At 33.0% G+C, this 7,146-nt stretch overlaps 1 protein-coding gene across 2 annotated transcripts in view; it reads right to left on the bottom strand.

Annotated features, from left to right (window-relative positions):
* LOC106461720 (intersectin-1-like) overlaps nucleotides 1–4,649 on the bottom strand; it is a 223,110-nt gene extending 218,461 nt beyond the window's left edge. For both annotated transcript variants that reach the window (XM_022388749.1, XM_022388750.1), the window contains exon 1: nucleotides 4,547–4,649. The gene's annotated coding sequence lies outside the window, so the exon portion shown is untranslated. The remainder of the gene's footprint in view (nucleotides 1–4,546) is intronic.
* Between the last annotated feature and the right edge of the window lie 2,497 nt (nucleotides 4,650–7,146).

Here is a 7,146-nt window from a genome sequence, read left to right as displayed (position 1 = left end):
GTCTCCAGCCATTATTATAGAAGTTTGGTGTTTCAAAGAAGTGCGCAAAGTGTGTTTATGTAACTGAATAACATATACCAAGACTATTGTGATTGCACACAAAGACAATAGGTTATTATGGAAAGGAATATGAATGGTTGCCAATTTAGAAGTTTGGTGTTTCAAAGAAGTGTGCAAAGTGTTACCTTTTTCATATTGTTGCAAGACATTCCTGCATTGAACTTAAGATTTATGAAACTATACATAAATGATGGTGTCGTTAAAGCAATAAAATAAAATGCTCATGATTCTTTCCTTAATTTTGATGATATTTACTCTGACAAAGAAATTGTGCTGGTATATAGTATTCTTGCTACCCACTGATGTATCTTTTTCAACTTGTAAATATATAATATAATCTTTTAAATGCAACATTCTTAAAAATTTATATGGTCCTGTCAAACATGTAATAGTTTGTACCAGTTCTTTAATTCTGTCAAGCTCGGATTTAAGTGAGAAGATTTCATTTATCTTTGAAGAACCAATAATAAAATTCTTTGAAAACATAATATACATACATATATTCTTCAAATAAATGAAGGAACAAATGTGAGTAGTCGAATGAAACTTTCAGATTACATACTTCTATGGGTTAGTAGTAATGTAGACATATGGTCATAAAATAAAAAAAGACAACACAAATAATGGAGGACATTTCTCTTTCAAATTTCATTCATTTATTTCAGTTCCTGCAATATGCACTTACCTTTCTGGTAACAGCACCCAAGTTGACAGCATGGGGGTCCTTTGGAATCTTACTAAAAAGGTATAGAATTGCCTAATCCTGAAGTAGGATATTGCCATTTTGTACTTACCTATTACTACGTACACATTCTTTATTCATACTGTCAAAATTCACACACATTATTTTGGACAGAAGTTATAATTTTCCTACACTGAAAATCTATATCTGATAGATACTTACCTCCGCTCACATAAATAGCTATTCTCATTCAGTGCTGCCTCTATATGCAAATTTATTTATTTTTCACACAAGCCTTCTATTTCCCCTCTATTGGAATTGACTGATTCCAATGCATCTCTCATGCAAATCATCATGTGTCAACCCTCCACCAATAAGAGTGCGACATACTCTCGTGACACATGCAACTCCTCCTATTCAATTCTACCAAACAACCACTTCATGTTTTGTCGGAAGATGAAAGCAGTGGTTACCAATCAGAAATACATTTTCAGAGTAGGAAAATTATTACTTTAATACAACACAATACCTCCACTCACATAAATAGCTAGAACCCCAAATTGAATAAGTGTAGGGACTGGTGCGAGGGAAAGAAAGAAGCATCCAAAGGACACTCCCTAAGATGAAATACTTACTTTTAAGATCTGATATGGGGAACCGCACCACTTCTGAACCAGGAATCTGATCCATGACAAAAGAACCCAGAACATGACACACAATGATAGGAATATCGAACCTGTGGGCCCAAAAAAAAAATTCAACATATGAATAGAGAGGGGTGGAGAATGGGTGCCACCCTGGTGATTGAGATAAACAATCAGTGAAGAAAAATCAGAATGTATCATTACCAGATAATTCTGGCCAGATGGACAAAATGAACTAAAACACGACCTACAGCAAGAAGCTCCAGGACATTGATAGGATAAGACCTCTTAGCCATAGACCAAAAAACCCCAATTCTTCCAGTTGATCAACCCATAACCCCCATCCAAGAAAGTATGTATCCATTAAATGTGGAAAACTAAATAAGTGGAGGAAGCAGGACACCCGCCAACATGCAAATCATATCTAACCACCAACGCTGATCAATGACAATGGTAGGAGGAAGGGTAATAAGAGCCAACAAAGGATCCCTACCAAATTCCATTGATCATGAAAAGCCCATGAAAGAGCCCACATATGAGCCTGACCTAAGGGGATAAAGGGCTGCCATAGAAGATCACATCCCCAAAAAGCAATAGAACTTCAAGCTGTAATTGAACTGAAAACCCATTGAACAAAGTTGAAGAGGAGAAGGGCAGATCTGACTGAGATGTGTGTAGAAAAAAATATCTCTCATTATTATAGTCACCACAAAGTGTCTGGACAGCATTTTCTGTGTTAATGAAGTTGTGTAGGTTTTCACATATCACTGAACTAAACATCAGAAAATAATTAGTTTTTATTTTTATTATATTTAGTTTTAGTCTACTCAAATAAGAAAACTTGGAATAAGAATTTAGTTCCAAAACCATAAATTAAGCTTTACTGTATAATATTTAATTTGCATGTGAGGTATATCTATAATAAAAAACAATACAAACAACAACCCAAACTTGTACAAGTTCACAGAATTTACACTTCATGTAATACAGATCATATTGTTAAGAACTCAAGAATACTAAACATTACTGAACAATTCTCTGAAGATCACTAATAAATTTGGGGATTAACAATCTATCTGTCTGTGCTGTTTATTAGCAACAATCAACTTTTACTTTTAATAGTTTTATGTTTCTCTACATGCTATGATTGGCTTGTATGCATTCCTAAATATTAGCTTGACCAACTGATGAGAAAAATTTGTACTGATATAGTTCTAATTGGAAGAATTAGTTACATACGTATCACGTGAGAGCTTATCAATGCAAAAGGGATAGTACTCTTCATAGGCTCCTCTACAATGGCAGCATAACATATTCATGCACTGCTGCCATTTATTGGTGTAAATCAGAAGTAGTTAGATCTGAAGGAAAACCTTAATTTGAAACATTTCATTGAACTAACAGTTGATGATATTGGTAGACAAAATTAAAAATAAAATATAAACATTTACCTTTAAAAAATTATATTCATTTAGGAAGTTCTAGAAATTTGAAAACTAAGGTGAAAAAGTATTTTATATACTTCAGAATCCAAATAACTACAATAAACAAATAATTTTTTATTGAAATACTAAATTAAAATAATTTCATTCTTTTTGTAAAATACTTGTAATCTTTAATAAAATCTTACCAATATAAGATATGTTACAAAAGCTTAGTAATCACATATATTGTTGAATTCACTTAAAATTACCGATGTATTTTGTTCCAACACGACACTTTTTCTGTATCTTACTTTTTCTCCATCAAATTGTCTAGTTCTAGTTTAAAGCTGCCTTTACAATTAATAGTTCATGCAAACAAACCATCTCCTGCTCTATTTAAGTGTACACCATCTGATCCACAAAACCTTCTTTTCCCATCAATATTATTCTAAATGTCCAACCAGCCAATCATTTCAATTATCATTCCTACCACTGACTCATGGCAGTGTCCATGACAAATTAAATTATAGCCCTTTTCTGTAAATGCTTTTATTATCCTTCTTACTTGCCATTTAGCTCCTCTAGCCTACTCTTCCCTACATCATTAAGTCTTTGTGCACAACAGATATTACATCACTGTTAGCATCTCTTACTATATTAATTGCTCTCTGTTATTTCCTTCATCCCTCTACCTGGATAGCATAATTTTGTCATTTTATCCCTATTTATTCCAAAGACAATTCAATCTACATGCCTTACTAACAAATAAATTGATACAACTATGACCTCCTTCAACTTGGCACTATCATCCTTTTCTTCCATAACTGTTTCCCTTCTCTGCTCCAACTCCCACTCTTCAGTTGCTAATGACTGAAACCTATTAAGGTTACTTAATGAAACATGCTCCCTAGACCTAAATGTATTATTCTCTAAAGTTCTTGCCCCATTACCTCTCTTAATATTATCTTATTGAAATCCCTGCTTATCTACTGCAACCCTTCCACTTAAAAGTGAAATTTCCTCTCTAAGATAAGTATATACAATGAAGATTCTAGCCATCCATGGGTAAATTACTATTTAGTCAATTAAATGATCTATACTTAATAGTAAAATGCATAAGTAGTTCAGCATATAGTTAATACCCCCTGTTCTAAGCAGCATATTGTTGGCTAAATAGTGGAAAGTTGCATGCTCACAGTATTTCTAAAAGTATAACCATTGTTTAACATGTGGTTTAAACAAACTGAACAGTTATGTATTAGCTTATACACTGCAACTTATAAGTGTGACATCCTCCAAATTAAGCGACTGGTACTGTGGTAGAGGTAACACTAACTTGTGATTAAATGAGAAATAGTAACACACTAACAGGTGGGGTAAGAGAAACTAAGTATAACTCGGATAGAAACTGTGTGATTTTTATGCTACTTTCGTATTATTCGTTGCCGTGCTCTTAAAGTTGTATTAAATTATAATGTTAGGGTTAATATTATAATTTATATGATTAGTATTACAATTATCAGTATTATTAGTAAGTATTATTATTACTAGTATTAGGCCTAAGCCAAGGTAAGGACGACATTTTTACAATACATACATTTACTTCTTAACATTTTTAACGTTATTCCTTTTTACCGTATACCTTAATATTTAAAAATATTGAACATCCTTCTGATAAAATAATGAAATTAACAAATATTACCAAAACTATTAAATAAAATATTACAATAACTCACCTATGATACTACAAATTCTTGATGCAGTAAAGTTACACCCTCATCTCCTTCGCAAAGCTAAGTCTGCTAAGCTGCACCACATCGATCAATTGACCTACTATTCAGCAGATATTAATGGTTAGTTTCGTACTAAAATTGGTAATTTGTTCAGAACATAATTTAACAGCGGACGGTTAAAATTTTTGAAAAATAATATAATCTGGTGTTAAAATGAAATTTAAAATATTAAAGTTCGACTTAAATCTGAGTCGTATATAACAAATTAATCTCCCAACTAGAACTGTAATAATCACAAAAATATCGTACTTATTTGTTTCTAACTATTGAAATGTTTATTACAGAGAAATACAAACGTATATATAAATATAGCCATGCAACGTTTCGACCTCATCATCAGGCAAGAGAAAGTTACGATAATTTAACACATTAGAGAATACAAGATTTAAATAATGTTCTAATCGCGAGAACAACAATAAATTTAACCAACAGTATTATATTTGGACTACGCTTTTCTTAGTTTTTTAATGCACAAGCTTTCGGCTGAATCACCGAAGCCTTCCACAGGTTAATAAACAACTGCATTTAACGGAACAATTCGAATCACAAGTTGCTTAGCAACAACGAAAAAACGTCTAGAATTATGCTTAGAATCTAGCTATTTTATTTGGAACTATCAATACTTCAGAATGAACGATGGTACTCCGATGGACTCAGTGGCGTAGCAAGAGGGGGCAGTAGCCCCCAGGCGCAGGTGTGAAGGGGCGCAAAATTTCCTCTGGCCTATAATGCCTATTAATAAATAATTAAGGCCCTCCCCTAAGATATAGCACAACTGCCCTACATTAAGTAAATACGACACAGTGTTACGTTATTTGTGTGTATTACGCTTGCAGTTTTAACTTTTAAAAGCCGCCCACTGAAATACAGTGAGACCGAATTGACGTACAGAAGTAAATTACACTGTTCCATCACTCATCTGTAGATCAAATACAAGTCCTAGAGTACAACATACAAGTAAGTGTATGTTCAACAAAAAGAAAATACGAGATTGATGTAACATATTAACTGATGTGCTAGATTGGCAATATATGCAACAGGCAAGATCTAGATCTAGTAAACATTATAGGCTTGATGCAGTCGTTTGTAATTGTATTGGCTGATTGTAAATCATATCTTATACCAACTAATGTACTAGACTTTAGGTCTAATTGCAGTTATAACTTTATTTCTAGACCCTAGGTCTATCATCATACAAATTGTAGCCTATATTATAAGCATACTTAGACCTATACTAACTAGGCATTGCACTGGGACAGATCTAATGACTAAGTTAATAGATCTAGATGTAACATTTGTTCTAAAAGTTAAGCCTAATAAGTCTAAATCTAGAATTGATGAGGTAGGGTTATATCTAGATCTCGGTAGATTCAATACAAGGTGCTTTCAATCTATGCACCCAAATCTAAGGTCTAGTTTAGTTGTATAAAGCTAAATTTCTGTCATTATTATTTAATCTAGATCCAAGCCTAAGACTAAACAGATGGAAATAACAGGTTTAACATTAATGTTAGATCTAGATGTACTAGCAACTTAATATAAGAACTGTAATCTAGTACCACTAATTAGTTAGCCTATATTTAAGTTCTCATTCTATCAAAACCTTTGATATTAAATATAGCCTTTGAGCCTCTAGGCTTATATTATGTTATGATTACACCCTTCTCCACAGTGTGTGTAATTTTCATTCGAGCAATTTCAGACTTGTCTCCTGTAGTGTTCGTGTAGTTAAACCTATCGAGTTTTTAAATGTGATTTAGCAACTGCCAGTGATTTATATGGTGCTCATAAGCATGATTTACCAGCATATACACACATCTGCATTGATTTTCTTAACGTTGTGTCACATTAATTAACACGAGTATGGGTGGTCTAAATAATGGCAGTTAAAGTGAAACCAGGTCCAGATGTGCCTAACTAGTCCTGAGTTGCAACTATAATTGCATAATTTAAATATAATTTGTGGTTAGGAACTTAAGAAAGTATAATGCTTCCTTTCATCTGACAATTTGCATGTTGCAACTAAATTGTGTAGTCAGTATTTATTAATTTATTCTTTTAGCCCATTATTTCGAAAAAAGAAAGTGCAATTCAAAGTGGCATTGATGAAGAGCTGCAAAGGCAAATTCAGGAAGAAAAAAATAAATGGAGAGATGTACTGCGACAGTTGCTGGATTGTACACAATATTTAGCTTCTCATAATCTTGCATTTCGTGGTCATACTGATGACATAACCTCAAACGAAAACCCTGTAAATTTCCTGTCACTTTTGCAGTTATTAGCAAAGTATGATCCAGTAATGAGAGAGCATTTAGAGCGTGTTAAAAACAAGCAAACATCTTATCTTTCTCCTGAAATCCAAAATGAGTTTATAAATCTCATGGCTTCACATGTGTGAAATTATTGTTTGTCAGCAATTCGTAGAAACAAATACTATGGTATTCTGTTTGATTCCACACCTGGTTTAGCCGATCGTGAGCAATTGACCCAAGTGATTCGGTTTGATGACATTGACTTTAAGACAAGAAAAGTAGAAGTCAAAG

Source organism: Limulus polyphemus, unplaced genomic scaffold (assembly GCF_000517525.1).
Source record: "Limulus polyphemus unplaced genomic scaffold, Limulus_polyphemus-2.1.2 Scaffold1018, whole genome shotgun sequence".
NCBI lineage: Eukaryota > Metazoa > Arthropoda > Merostomata > Xiphosura > Limulidae > Limulus > Limulus polyphemus.
The sequence above is the reverse complement of the archived record's forward strand: the minus strand, read 5'-3'. Positions and strand labels throughout refer to the sequence as shown.